The sequence below is a fragment of the Cryptomeria japonica genome, chromosome 3 (assembly GCF_030272615.1).
Source record: "Cryptomeria japonica chromosome 3, Sugi_1.0, whole genome shotgun sequence".
Lineage (NCBI taxonomy): Eukaryota > Viridiplantae > Streptophyta > Pinopsida > Cupressales > Cupressaceae > Cryptomeria > Cryptomeria japonica.
In genome coordinates, this window is record NC_081407.1 from 423,709,619 (window position 1) to 423,726,400 (window position 16,782).

A 16,782-nucleotide genomic window follows, 5' to 3' on the forward strand; every position below is an offset into this window, starting at 1 on the left:
AAATTGATTAATCAGTTATGGCAAAACACGTCTAAAATAAATAGACTGATTAATAAATTGAAAACATTTGAACTTGAGCATCATAAATCCCTCGCCACTAGCTTAGAAACATTAGCTAGTAGTGCCACAGTTGTTTCCACACAAACTACAAAATGGGGAAACTTTAGGGATAGGTGTCGTCAATACTATGTTGATGGGTTATCATACGAGGGAGTGAAAAACAAAAATATTAGTAAACAACAAATATGTGCCCTTTTTGTTGATCCTAAACTGGCAAGTTGTTACCTCTTAATGCAAAGAAGTTTCCCATACATTGGTATACCAATGTTCAGATGAAGAATCTCTTTTGGTAGAGGTGGTGGATGGTCTTTGATGATCCACCTTGTAATAATTATGAGGTGCCATTGTATATTTTGAGAAAAGTATACTGTAAGTTTGTCCTTAATGTGCAGCCAAACTATTTTGACATGAGAGAGTTCCATTGTAGAGGTGGCGGCTCTTCCTAAGATAGACCTGAAACCCATAGGTGAGTAGCCCCAGAGAGTCGTCACCCCCTAGCACCCAAACCCAAGGTGCATCAGGTTGTCCCAGTAGAGCTGAAAGATTCGATGGAGCTACAGACTCTTTAGGCGGCCACAACATTGACTGGTGCCATGATCCAACATGGGACGTTGTTAGCACAACCTATTGTACTGGATGATGAGCCATTAGTTTCTCCAGGTGGCGACAGAGAGCCCATTCAACATATGTGTGTTAGTTGCTTAGGGATATGCTCAAAGACAGATGACGCAGCCGCTGCAGATGGATCCACATCTCATTCATGCACGATTTGCAGGAGTAGATATCAGGCCCACACGGCTGAGGATTTGGCGCTGACAGAGGAGTTGATGGGCATGGTGTTTGCCCATCAGCGATAGACACAGGTGTGTTGATTTGAATTCATAGTATTTTATTTATCAGTCACTTTAAATTTGTAATTACATAAATAAATTTTCATTTATACATCGATTTAAATTGAAACAAATAATATACATTTTAGGATGCAGCAACGGTATCCCATACTCCTCCCGCAATTACTACAGTTGCAACTTCGATGCCTGAGGTATAAATTTTGTAACATGTTAAAATAGAATAGTACACTTTGAATTCAAAAAAATGACAAGATATACTAACTATCTTTAATGTTTGGTCCAATTTTTGGTTTGTAGGTGTTGACAGGGGACCAAATGTCCTAAATTGATGACATCACACTCTCAGAGATCGATTTTGGCCTACAAGGCTATGCGGTATCATATTTTGTACAAACTTTTGCATGTATTGTTTTGATGGAATATGCAAGTCATTTTATTTTAGATTTTTTAAATTATGTTTAATATATTATTTGTACTAATATCTTATGTTAATTTTGTTTTTTTAGGGTACCCCCTCTGCATCTAGGCCTCGTCCTAAGAAAAAGAATTCAAGTCAAAGATGCCAAAATGTGGGAAGAAGGTAATTGAACATATTTTTAGTTTTACAATTGTTTGAAAATGTTGAAATCAAGTCTTAGTTAGGGTTTGTAGATTGATTAGTGTTTTTTGTCTATTTTACATATACAATGGCCATTGAGCTATGTGGATTTGTTGAATGCACCTGATTCACACGTGGATCAAGAGAGGGTGGAGGCATGTGTCTCTACTTTATTTTCTTGATTTCATGATTATATTCACATGTACGTGTGAACTTGTGATAAATTATAATCTTATAATTTTTTCATACAGGAAATATCCATAGTTGCTTCATCAATGGCAATCCCTCCTCTATGCACAGGAGAAGTATCTCAGGATCCGGTACACTTTTGTTTGATATATTACATTAATTGTTTTTAACCTACAATACTTATCATTATATTAATTGTATTTAATCTTTGATCATTTTTTGTATAGGTAATAGCAACAGTTTCTCCATCGATGGTGAGCCATCCTCAGTCCATTGGAGAAGCATCTCAGGCACTGGTACATCATTGTTCTCTATATTATAGTTGTTTATGGTGAAAATAGATAACAATAATAATATTGAAAGGCTAAATGAATTCAACCACCAAACCCTAGCCTAACAATCAACAAAGATCCACCATAACATATGAAGATTACCTAAGACAATGCAAATCACATGAAATCACAAAGATTATACCATCACATGTCCAATAGGGTTTTGATCTCCATTCTTCCTATCTCCATTGATCTTGCTTGATATATTTGCTCTCAGATTTTATGTGCACAAGAGCTCAACAAAGAATGGAATGTGGTTGCAAGTAGGATCGTAATGTAGTCAAGTCCTCCAAATTGTCGATTAGTCTGAGTGATTAGGGTTAGATAATGAAGAAGGCATCTCCTTATATAGAAGACACAATATGAAATAGAGGGATAAGATTGAGAAGTGTAAAAGGAGGTCGGCTATGATTAGAGGGTAGGTAAAAAAAATAATAAAATAATGAAAGGGGTAGGTAGTGTATGAATTAAGAGATGAATGACATGTGTCATGTGTAGAAAAAGCTAATGAATTAATTAAATAAATAAAGATTTATTTAATTAATAGAAGAAGTGGGATAGTTAAATAAATAAAAATATTTATTTAATTTAGGAAAAGGATAATTTAAATAAATAAATGTATTTATTTAAATGAGAAATAAGGCTAGAAGAGGATAAATGAATTAATTAAATAAATAAGGATTTATTTAATTAATAGAAGAATTAAGCTTAGATAATTAAATAAATAAATATTTATTTAATTAGACATGACAATTTTGGGTGTCTACATTTTGCCCCTCTTTGAGACAATGCGGCTTGTCGAGTTGTTTCAAAGAAGATAATATGAACTGATATAGAGTTGCCCCAGGATGGGAATGATATGCCCCCTCGAGAGATTGGATGAAAATGTCTGAAAAGATTGCAGACAATCTCTCGATAAGAAAGACAGGCTAGAATGGACTGACCGAATAAAGTGACGAAGTCATGGGATAATGAAGACTGACTCAGAAAATGAAGGCGAGGGCTAGGGTAGGCTATAAGATAGACCACGGGGGAAAATACATCCTCATTGTCATCTACACATTCACAAGATTAGAGTGCAGAGAGAGAAAAGGGCAGCAGCAGTCAGCAGCAATGGCTTTTGTTCACAGATTCGATCGTGTTCGTCGATTATAGAGGCCAGCGGAGGCAGGAGAGCCAGTGAGTACCATAAAACCTCCTCGTACTTTGATGCATTTATTGTTGTCATTAATGCATACTAGGTAATGTAATAAATGCGCATTTATGTCAGGAAAGCGCATTTGCATTTGAAAAGTATGAATTTGCATCTTCTAGGTCAAATCGGCAATTCTGTGATGAACATATGCTGTCGATTGGATAAGCTGCTGAGAGGATACACTCAAGCAGGTCCTCTAGGAAGACTAGGATAGATCAAGACACTTTGTGATGAATAGTGAGTACCAAGATAGAGTACTTTGTGATGAACAGGGAGTACTAAAATATGAGCAGCACTTTGTGATGAACAGGGAGTGCAAATGTGAGTAACACTTTGTGATGAACAGGGAGTGTCACACACGTAGTACTTTGTGATGAACAGGGAGTACCACTGGGATAATCAGCAACACTTTGTGATGAACAGTGAGTGTCACTAGGGTAGATAGCCATATGCATTTAGATAGCAAGTAGCATTTTGTGATAAACAGTGAATGCCACTATAACTGACATGATTGAGTTGCTTGACTGCAGGAGTATTTGCCGATGCTAGAGTCATGGGAGAGATTCCCATCGACGCAGAGGTTGCGACCTTAGTTGTCGCTCGAGGACAGAGCTGCCATCGAGGAGATGGGTTTGAGACATGTGTTGTATGTGCCTGAGTTTCGAGCAAACATGGGTTTGCTGACTGCGCTGGCTGAGAGATGGCACTCTGAGACGTGCACGTTTCATCTGCCAATGGGGGAGATGACAGTCACCCTGGAGGATGTATACAGGATTATGCGGATACCAATTGATGGGGAGCTAATTTTGTACGATCGAGATGGAGATATGGATGCCCTTAGACGAGTGTTCTAGGATTTGGGACTGGAGATGAGGGTGGGACAAGTGGCATGGGATGCCATGACATGGACAGGATTAGCACTACCAACAGTGTTGGCAGGAGTTATCAGTGGGTTCCTTTGTATCAGTTTTGTACCATTTTGTATGATGATGTAGACACCTGCGGGTGATTGTAGCCATATGATTTTGACATCATTGTATCATGACATTTTATATATATATATATATATATATATGAGATGATTCATCTTTGCGGCAGCTATATGCATGTGTACCTATGTGATGAGATTTTTCATGATGTATGTTTTATGTGATGCTTATAATATGGATGCAAATATGTATATGAGGCAATGCAATATTTTTTTGTTCTTTTATGTTTAATATGTGTATGCATGATGCAAATGTGAATGTATGAAATACAGATGAATATGATAATGCAGATGTAAATTGTGCTAGCAGGTGTTGTGTGCAGGATGTGATGCAGTTGTGATATCTATATGTATGTATGAAATGCTTATATGTGGTAATGCAGGTGCAACTACATGAAATGCAAATGTTTTTGGTGTGTCATTATACTCAGTCATGTGATAGCAGGCTACGCGGACTCAAGAAGGACGATGGAAGTCAATCAAGAAAGGGGATGAAAGATAGAAGATATGAACGTGAAAGAGCTTCTTGTGCATTATCATCATTGAGCTTTATTATGGCAAGTAGGTTATGACAATCGAGGCATATGTTCGACCCAGAAAGTCATTGTACCTGTTTGCATGGAGATAAGACAATCACAAACAAGGAATGCCCCAGTTCACACTAGACTCACAGTGTCCTCATATCCTTGGACAAGTCATAGCATTACTAAGAAACAATCCACAGACAGCAAAGAAAAATAGGCGGCGATACCCCATCCTCGCCTTTCTAGTCAAAAGACATCCTGGAGATAGAATCTCTAGTTAGAGACATCCCGGAAAAGCTAAAAGATATGTCACCAAAAAAAAGATGAAATCAAAAGAAAACCAAGACTCGACACCAACATCCACTGTAGTCCTCAAGTTTAGTGTCTCTTGTCACCTGTATAAGTCTTATTTGATTGTGGTCACAATGTTTACTTTCACAAAAAGGATAGATAGCACTGAACCATAATGTTGTTTGAGTCTGTTGAAAGATTTGATTTGTTGAAGCTCATTGTTGCTACTGTGTCTCATCTGAAACTAACTGAATCCATGAAACTGATACTTTATTGTGGAGAAGACAAAACTTTATTGCGGATCTATGATGCAAATGCTGCTTTATTGCGGATTGTGCGCGAATAGACTAAAGGAAGCTGGAAGAAACTGTACTCCTCGAAACATGTGATGTTCTCAGTTCCACACCCATCACTAGACATAGGATTTGCCTTAGCCATAGATAGGATCTGATTTATTATGGATGGAAAGGGAGGTGAAAAAGGGAGATTTATTATGAATGGCTAACCAATCTTGGGTAGATCAATAACAAGCCATGATGGGAATGGGTAAGTTTATTATGAATGAATAGGTTGTGAGTGTGTGCAAAGTGAAAGGATGAAAGTGAATCCTGAAGGAGGGAGGAGCAATGTCTCTACACATGGCGTTGGTGACCCAGTTTTCACCATGGTACTTGCCCAGGGCACCACCGAAGTGGTTTTCACCGTTGGACGAAATTATTTCTCTTTACTTTTTTCGATTTTTCAATTTTTTTGTGTCACAAGGCGCCTGTTTGCCAAGTTTTCACCAAGTAACGATTTTTTTTTATGTTTTATAATTTTTTTTTGTATTTTTGAATTAGGATATTTCGAAGAGCTATGTGTAGAACCAGCGAAGGTGCATGTTGTTGATAGGATCTTCCAAAGGTTCAACTTCTGTAGTTGAGAGCTGATATGCCCCAGATCCATATGCTGCTGTAATGATGTAAGGACCAAGCCAATTTGGTTCAAACTTGCCCCTCTTCTCTCTGTCTTGCTGATTCTTGGGGTTTTCTCTGAGAACTAAATCACCTACCTCAAATGTGCGAGGCTTCACCTTGTAATTGTAGTTGCAATGTTCCTTGACTGAATGATGTGTAGCTTGAGTGACTGTCTTCCTTGATAAAGGAACTGAGATAGAATTACTAGTGTGTGGACTACGTAGGCCCATATGTGTGTCACCTAAAGAAGTTTGGGCATCACTGATAACAAAGTCCCTTGAGGAAGCTCCATTAAAGGTCCATGATGTATCGCCAGAAGGGAAAGGATGTTTTAAATAAGTAGATGAGTGATGAAGGCTTATGACTGTGAAAAGAAGTGAAAGTAGGATAGCATGATGGAGACTTAGGATCAACAAGTATGTTTTTTGACTCAAAATTTTAGAACTTTTGCCCCCAGTTATTTTGATATTAGGGGAGATCAACTCTTGCTCTTTTTGCTTCATAGGATTTTTATCCTTGACTTTGATTTTTTCAGAGTCCAATAGCTTTTGATTTTGATTTGGACTAAAGGACTTTTCTTTATTTTTGACTTTTATATTTTTCTTTTCAAAGCTTGATTTTTGATCCCCAATGAGTAAGGGCTTTTGTAATTCTTGTTGATCCAAGTTTGGGAGAGGAGTGGAAATGGAATGAGTGGATGATATGGTAAAGCTATGTGAGTTCTCAAGATGGCTAGCGATACGCTCAATAGATTCTTTGTTGGAACCACTCTTAGGACTATTGAAATCAAGAGTTGCTTGCACCGCTAGAGGAGATTTGCATTCAGACTTAGTAGCCACAACACTAGGTGGTTCACACCCAATTCCTTGCAAATTGTTTATAGATTGTTCCTGTCGACTGAATACCTTAGGAGATAGTGGGAGTTGATCAACATGAAAGATATACTCACCACATCCCATGTCTTTAATCTTGAAATTTTCTTTGATCTCTACTTGTTTTGATGTAGAAGATTTCAATGATTCTGGATCCACATATGCTGAAGATGGAACAGCTTCTCGATTAGCTGGAATTGTTATTTCTGATCTAGGTCGCATATTGTTGCAATATATGAATGGATTTGGGTTAGCATTAACTGTTATTTCAACTCCATTGTGTGGAAACTTGATGCATCGATGATATGTAGATGGAACTGCTCTCATCTCATGAATCCATGGACGTCCTAGCAATATGTTGTATGTGAGATCGAGGTCTAGGACTTGACAAACCACATCCTTTATAACTGGCCCAACTCTGAGAGGTAAGGTGACTATGCCCTTGGATGAATGCTCTTCATCGTCATATGCCTTGATGGTGATTTGATTTTTTGAATTCACAACTTTATCGAAATATCCCAATTGTTTAATGGTGCTTAATGTACAAATGTTTAGACCAGCTCCTCCATCTATCAGGACTCACTTTATTCGATGTTTGTGTATGAAGGCTTCAACGTGTAGTGGTGCATTATGTGGCTAACTTATGGAGGCGTCATCGGCTTCTGTGAATGTAAGGGAATGTGGAATGGAAAGGTATCCCACCATGGCTTGAAACTGGTCCACGTTCAGATCAGTAGAAATGGCGGTGTCTCTCAAGATTTTGTCAAGAATAGCTTTATGAGCAGGGGATATGCGTAAGAGCTCAAGGATAGAGATGAGCGCGGGTGTCTTCCCTAACTATTCTACAAGGTCATACTCAGGTTTGGTAGATGAAGAAGCGGTGTTTTTAGTTGAAGCACCTGGCAAAGTGATTTTACCTCGATGGGTTGTAACATGACATTCAGAGGTAGGTTCGGAAGAAGATCTAACACCTTTTAGGACAATCTTGGGTCTCTGAGTAGGATTCTCAAGAGTTTTGTCCTTGATGATAATAGTAGAGACATAATTGTCCATCGATATGTGATTGATGGTTGAATCATAGTTGTAGGATGCTCTGGTATAGTTGGTTTGATCCTCTGTGGCTTTAGCTTTTCCCTTGTCATGTTTTGGGAATGGTTCCTGAAACATCTCATGTTCTTGATTGGATGAGTGTCCCTCAATCTCAATGTCACCTCTATCAATGAGATCTTGTACAATATTCTTCAGTCGATGACAATTACCTATTTTATGACCCTTGCTCTTATGAAATTCACAATACTCATCATCATTCCACCAATTTGGTTTAACCTTTGGCTCATATGGAGGAAAATCTGGAATAGTGATTACCTTGTTTGCCACTAGCTTTATGAAAACTGACTCAAGTGGTTCTCCCAATGGAGTGTACTTCCTTCGTGATCTAGAAGTTGTTTGAGTATTCACTTGATTGTTTGTAGAACTTGATCCCGAAAAGATGAATTTGGGTCGCACTGTGTTGGCATCAACAACACCATCATTGACTGTGTTCTTGTTTTTATTCCAAAATCTTGGCTTGTCTTTTCCTTTAAAGTCATCTTTGTTTTCCTTGAATATCTTAATAATTCCTTGTTCAGTTAGGACCTTCTCTGTTGCTAAGCCTTTTTCAATGACGTCCTTGAAGGTAGACAAACAAGCTTTCCTTAAGTCATAGCCAATGTCTTTGTTAACATTTTGTGTGAACATTTCTACCATTTGTTTTTGTGGAATTTCACAAGAGCATCTGCTGGCTAGATTTCTCCATCTTTGTAAAAATGATGCAAAAGATTCTCCCTCTTTTTGCTTGGTGTTGCACAAAGTAGTGACTGATATGTCTGTCTCTATGTTGTAGGAGAAATGTTGAATAAATGCCTCTGCTAAGTCACCCCAAGACTTAATACCAGGTGGGAGTTGGGAGAACCATTCCATAGTTTGATCACCTAAGCTTTGTGGGAATAATCTCATTAAATATGTCTCTTCTGCTGCTACCTCAATACAAGCTGTGAAAAACTGTCTTATGTGTGCCTTAGGATCCCCTTTTCCTCTATACTTATCAAATTTAGGCGTCACAAAGTGTGTAGGAAAAGGAGGCATTGGAATGCTCTTGTCAAATGGATAAGGACATATGTCTCTCATTGTGTATGTTGGCTTTGGTGTATTTATGTCCTCCATTTTCTTTTTTAAGTCCCTGATTTGTTGCTCCAAATTGCTCTTAGGTGGAGATCGACTTCTTGCACCATACCCCATGTTTGAGACACCAATTTGAGGAGGAGCTTGTTGCATATATGGATGATATTGATCATACACATGTTCATATGGAGGAGGTCTATATTTATGTGGCATATATGGAGCACTTGGTATAGATTCATGTTGAGGAACACCATATCTATTTTGCGCATGTATACCATATTCTACAGGTATGTCATGTTCCATTGTGTTGCCCCCAAATTTGACACGGGGTTTCCTTGTGTCCAAATTTTGAGCATGCCTTTGAACATCCCATTGTTTTGGTGGTTGATCCTTAGCATTAGTATGTGATTGAGCATATCTGTCTGCATAAGACTTCCATAATGGTCTACGAAGGTGAGTATCACATGCTTGACCATGTGTATGTGGGATCTCTGGTTTTTGAAGCAAAGCTGATGGTCATTCAGGTACCATGTGTAGTCCTCTATTTCCTCCATTATTAGGTCTCCTTTGATCCATGTTGGAGTGAGTTTGTTGCAAAGGCCTATTTTCCATTATTTGAGACATGTCAAAATCATGAGGTATCTTGGCTCCACTTTGTGCCATCATTTGTAAGAAATATTGTCTATCCCTCCTCATTTTTTCCTCAACCAATCGATTGAAATGGGGATTCATAATGGATTCTTCCACATCTGCTGAATGTACTGAAAAGTTGTCCAAATTGTCATTGTGTGTAACATTATTGTTTATAGTGTCCATGTTCTCCACATTTGGAATGTTTCTATAGACATCCATGTCCGGCAATGTAGTGTGATCAGTATTGAAAAATAAATCATTGTCATACTCATAAGAACTCATGTTTGTGGACTCTTGAGCCTCTTTAGTTTCTCTCCTAGATTTTTGAAGACGGGTTTCAACCATGAACTAGGTATTGACCAAGATGTGTGAGACTAGATGAAAAAATGGAAAGAGTATGGAACACTAAGAGTTGGATGGAATGTAAATGAATCTGAAGTGTACTTGCAATGTCCAAAGTGTAAGACCAAGTATGTATGTAGTAGAGTAGGTGTGACTTCCAAAGAGAGGATAGTTTCTCTTGATGAGGTAAGTTGACCTTGACTCTAAGTAAGACCAAATGAGACCCAAAGGTAAGAAACCTTGATGAGGGACCACTTAGCAAAGTGTTGTTGTATGTAGTGTGTTGACAAAGTATAGTGAGGACAAGCAAGTGACCTTTTGACTCAAGTTTAGACAAATGTAAATTTAATGCAAGATGTAAAGCAATGATGGACTTTGTGAGACCCAAAGACAAGTTGAATGCTAGATGAAAACCTGGAGAAACAACCTAGGAAGCTCAAGAATTCCGAAACTGATTTCTCTTGTTTGTTGGACTGTAAAATTTTTCCAATTTGTGAAGTTGTTTGTTGTGACCAAATCTGAATGTTTGACTATTTTTCGTGACAAGAGGACACAATGTTGATGAGGACTCAATGTTTGCAAGTGTTTAGACTCAAAATGACTCCAAGAAAAGTGTGTTGTTTGATGTAAAGTTGTTTTGCATACACTTGAAGACACAAAAGACACAATGTTTTGTTGTTTGGTCTTGAATGTTTTGAATGTTTAAAATAAGTCAAGCACAATTCTTATGGCTAGCCAAGACAATAGTTGTTGATCCCACATGGGGTTTTACCCCCGAGGCTACGCTATTCAGAGCGGATACTTAGATGCTTGACCTCATAGGCTCCACCCTCGGCACTCACTTCTCGGGTCAGCCAAGCATCAGTCCCCATGAAAACTCCCCATGGCGAACTTTGTATCTCTACTAAGAACCGTATGTGTGTGGGCCGCTACTAGAGGTCCGACCTCCTGCCCCAACAACTAGAAGGATTTGGGCTTCTAAAACAAAAAGGTGCTAGTAAGGGCATCCGCTCGTGTGGCCATACATGCGGCACTTTCAGCTCTATAAATACAGAAGGCTCCCAGCTGGTAGGGGTTACGCCCTATAAATGATAAAATAAATTTGATCACACGGGTTTATGGGGAGACATAGTGTCGGTATGAACTAATCAGCACACGTTATCCATAGTTTTCACCATGAATACAGTTGTTTATAGTGGTTCGGAAGAGGTGGGTTTTCCTCGCTACCACTTGGGTCTTTCTCTTCTCACTAGTAGTCCTAATGACCACACGGGAAGACAGGCCCTCTAAAGATTGAACAAAAAGAGCCTATTGCTCAAGACACAAAAGACAATGATTCAATTTTAGTGCACCAATGGAAGTGTTTGCTAGTCTATGAAAACAAGGTACACAATAAAAATCCAAAAACCCTTGCCAAGGACCTGCAACAAATATTTATTAGTAGTTTGGATTGTTTGAAATAATCACCCCTTCCTGCAAGCACACAAATTAGGTAAATTTTAGATTCAAAAGACTTTGTGGAATAGGGGCCTTCAACAATGTGTTTTGTTGACCAATTCAAAAATATGATTTATCATAAAAAAAGACCACCTATAAAATTTCAAGAGATTTCCATAAATGTAAGAAAATCCAAAAAAATTGCTAATTTGCTCCAAAAATTAATTTTTTATGAAAAATCATAAAAAATTCATATAAAATGCAAAATCGATCCAAAAAATCTAAAATTTTTATTGGAGAGTCTTGATGGTCTTCCAAACTTGCACAGAAAATTTTCTGCAACAAATCCAAGCAGTTTGTGAGATATGAGTAAAATAATGCAAAACCCTAAGTTTCAAAGATCTAATTTTTGAGGAATGATTTTGCATCAAATTTAAAATAAAAAATAACAGATCCTATGTATAATTCTGAGAGATTTCCAAAAATGTAAGAAAATCTGAAAAATTCACTAATTTTCTCTCAAAATTAATTTTTTATGAAAAATTGTAAAAAATTCATATAAAATGCAAAATCTATCCAAAAATTCTAAAATTTTTACTGAATCTTTCTAATACTTTTCCTGACCTGCACAAAAAAAATTATGTCACAATTCAAAGCTTTTTGTGAGATCTGATCAAAATAAAGAAAAACCCTAATTTTTAAAGATCCAATTTTTAGGGAAATATTTTGCATCAAAATTAAATTCACAAAGAACAAATCATGTGTATAATTATGAGAGATTTCCAAAAATGTAAGAAAATCGAAAAAATTCTCTCATTTTCTCTCAAAATTAATTTTTTATGAAAAATCATAAAAAATTCATAGAAAATGAAAATATGATCCAAAAATTCTGAATTTTGGATTGAGAGCTTCTAGTACTTTCTTCAACCTGTAAAAAAAATGTGGTGCAATATTTCCTATCCGTTTGTGAGATATGATCGAATCTCTTCAAGATCTTGATTTTGTGTCCAAAACCCTAGCTGCACAAGGTTATTCTCCAAATTGTTTTACAAAATAGCAATATAGGGTTAGAAAAATCTGCAAAAAAACATAGATCTAAGAAAAATCCATGTCCCACGGGGCATGCCAAAATGTATATGGTGAAAATGGATAACAATAATAATATTAAAAGGCTAAATGAATTCAACCACCAAACCCTAGTCTAACAATCAACAAAGATCCACCATAACATATGAAGATTACCTAAGACAATGCAAATCACATGAAATCACAAAGATTATACCATCACATGTCCAATAGGGTTTTGATCTCCATTCTTCCTATCTCCATTGATCTTGCTTGATATATTTGCTCTCAGATTTTATGTGCACAAGAGCTCAACAAAGAACGGAATGTGGTTGCAAGTAGGATCGTAATGTAGTCAAGTCCTCCAAATTGTCGATTAGTCTGAGTGATTAGGGTTAGATAATGAAGAAGGCATCTCCTTATATAGAAGACACAATATGAAATGGAGGGATAAGATTGAGAGGTGTAAAAGGAGGTCGGCTATGATTAGAGGGTAGGTAAAAGAAATAATAAAATAATGAAAGGGGTAGGTAGTGTATGAATTAAGAGATGAATGACATGTGTCATGTGTAGAAAAAGCTAATGAATTAATTAAATAAATAAATATTTATTTAATTAATAGAAGAAGTGGGATAATTAAATAAATAAAAATATTTATTTAATTTAGGAAAAGGATAATTTAAATAAATAAATGTATTTATTTAAATGAGAAATAAAGCTAGAAGAGGATAAATGAATTAATTAAATAAATAAGGATTTATTTAATTAATAGAAGAATTAAGCTTAGATAATTAAATAAATAAATATTTATTTAATTAGACATGACAATTTTGGGTGTCTACAATAGCTTTTAAGTGTTTTTGATGTATTTATGTTAGTACATTGTATTAATTGTACATTTAATCTTCAATAGACCCCTTCGCAGTTCAGCCATAATGTAACTTGGATCCTTTTAAGTTTGTCTTCAAGAAAACTCCTAAGAGTGGCAAGGAGAGGAGAGCGAAGACATTAGCTTTGAGATCAGTCGATGAGGTAATCTACATTTCAATTGTAAAGGAATTATAGTTAAATGAATAGTTATATTGTTAATTGTGAACTATTTTCTACAAAAGAATTCTAATTTGGCTTTTGAATTGTGGTTTTGCAGCCATCTACAGAGCAGTGTACTGCATCGAAGAGGCTCAATTTTGATGATCCACCACAAGTTTAGGATCATATAGTTAGTTGTGGTCATAGAATGACCAATACATATAGATATATTCTATATTTTAACTGTATATCAATTTGGAAATGGCATATGCCACATTTTTGTAATACTTATATTGACTTGGCAAACATGCCTTTTTATATATATATAAATGTTGATATTCGATCCAATAAATGTGTGCTAAGTTCATTATTGTGTATTCGTTGTATTTCGTGGTTTTCCTTTTATAAATTTAATTGATAATTTGCCTATGTAATCAACAATATGAATATAAACAACAAAAATCTATGATATAAAACATTGCAATCGTGGACTATGATTTGATAAAATTTCTAAAATATCAAATTAACCCTACAAAACTCCTTCTATTCAATTCATTATTGTATGTGCGTTGTATTTGGTGGCTTCCCTTTTTATAAATTTAAATGAATATTTTCCTATGTAATCAACAATATGAATATAAACAACAAAAATCGACAATATGAATATAAACAACAATATGTGTGTGGTGTGAGAGCACCCTCACGCTTGCAATGGTCAAATTTTGGTTCTCGTGTGAACAAACCAAGGTCACAAGCATGTTCGGGTGGGAAAATTTACACTAGGCATGCTCCTCTCGTGCATCCCAAAGCGTCAGAACATCAAGAGTCATACCCTACCAACACGGTCTCTCAAGTGCCCTGAGTCCAAAAAATTGTCAAATTTTGATGGATTGTTTCTTCCAATCCAAGACACATATGATTGATCCGTTTGAACCTATGGGGTCGTGTGAGGATCCTCTACAATGGTTTATCTCATCTTTTGACAACTCGAAGCCATTTTCAATTGGTAGCATTTTTTCGCCTGCTGCAAAAACTGCCAATTGCAAGATAGGCTAGAATTCATCTGGTTCACCATGTGCACAAACCGACATCACGAACGTGACCGGGTGGGAATTTTTATGCTAGGCATTCTCCTCTCATGCATCCCAAAGCACTGGAACATCAAGTCATACCCTACCGACATGATCTCTGAAGTGCCCTGAGTCCAAAAAATTGTCAAACTTTGACGAACTATTTCTTCCAATCTAGGACACATATGATCAATCCGTTTGAACCTATGGGGTATTGTGAGGCTCCTCTACAATGGCATATCTTGATTTTTGACGACTCAAAGCCATTTTCAATTGGTAGCATTATTTCGCCTGCTGAAAAAACCATCAGTTGCATGCAATGCAAAGTTGCAAGATAGGCTAGAATTGATTTGGTTCGTCATGTGCACAAACTAACATCACGAGAGCATCCGGGTGGGAAGTTTTATGCTAGGCATGCTCCTCTCATGCATCCCAAAGCGCTGGAACGTCAAGAGTCATAACCTACCAGTGCAATCTCTCAAGTGCCCTAAGTCCAAAAAAATGTCACTTTGACGGATTGTTTCTTCCAATCCAGGACACATATGATCGATCTGTTTGAACTTGTGTGGTTGTGTGAGGCTCCTCTACAATGGTCTATTTCTATTTTTGATGACTCAAATCCATTTTCAATTGGTAGCATTTTTTCGTCTGCTGCAAAAACTGTCAGTTGCATGCAATGTAAAGTTGCAAGATAGGCTACATTTGATTTGGTTCATCGTGTGCACAAACCGACGTCACGAGTGCGTCTGAGTGGGTAGGTTTATGATAGGAATTATCCTCATGTGCATCCCAAAGCACTAGAATGTCAAGAGTCATACCCTACTAGAGCGATCTCTTAAGTGCCCCAAGTCCAAAAAAATTGTCAAACTTTGATGGACTGTTTCTTCCAATCCAGGACACATATGATTGATCCATTTGAACTTGTGGGGTCACGTGAGGCTCCTCTACAATGGCCTATCTCAGTTTTTGATGACTCAGTCATTTTCAATTGGTAGCATTTTTTCACCTGTTGCAAAAACCGTCAGTTACATGCAATGCAAAGTTGCAAGATAGGCTGGAATTGACTTGGTTCATTGTGTGCACAAACTGACATCACGAGCACATCCGGGTGGGAAATTTTATGCTAGGCATGCTCCTCTCATGCATCCCAAAGAGCTGGAATGTCAAGAATCATACACTACCGACGCGATGTACAAGTTGCTTGACAACTTTTTTGACAATAATGATAATTTTTGCTCAAATTGTATCTAGACTCGATCTATTACTTCTATGACCCGATTTTGACTCAAATAATTCTCCATGATTATATAATAATCAAGAATGCTCATGATTGACCTTATCACATCACATAAACTCAAAACATAGTCACAAAACATAGACAAAAAATAGTCACAAAACATTGTCACATAATATTCAAAAAATTGCCTCTAAATATGGTCAAATTAGCTCTTGGCTATTTGAATATACAAAAAAATGTCTTACAAATCATCTCATGGGATTTTATACAAAATTTGGCATTACAATATGTGTGATTCAGCTCATCACCATTTTAGTATACAAAATTTGGCATCTAAATATGTACAAATCAATTCATTGTCATTTAAATATACAAAATTATGCCCCTAAAAATGTAAAAATCAGCTCATGGGCATTTATATATACAAAAAATGAATATAGAACAATTGATTGACGATATATACAAAATTCTCAAAATCATTCTACTCTGAACCATAGAATCAATCAAGTGAGCCTTCAGGATCGGCTCTAACCCATATTGTGTCAAGTATTGCCTTGTGGTCAAATTCACGAACTTTCCATAAAATCTTGTTATGAGGTCTACCATGATACTTCGTCAAATGAATATTTGTTGCAACAACAAGGTTAGATAAATGAAGAATGTATCAATGTGTTTCAAAGTCCTTGAACAACCAAACATCAGAATTCTTGATAGGGTATCTCCTAAGCCATGTTCCTATCATGACAACAGACCCTATTGGGTACTCAATACCCTCTCCATCAATGATTGTGGTTGTCAATTTTCTTTTAGGCTCAACACAACGACATAAATAGTAATTTGTTCCTTCTTCATTGTTTTCTTCTATAACAACTGTATACACATGACCTACATTTTATAAAGTGATAATTAATACCAAAAATAAAGTGTGATGTACAACAAAATGAACCAAAAAG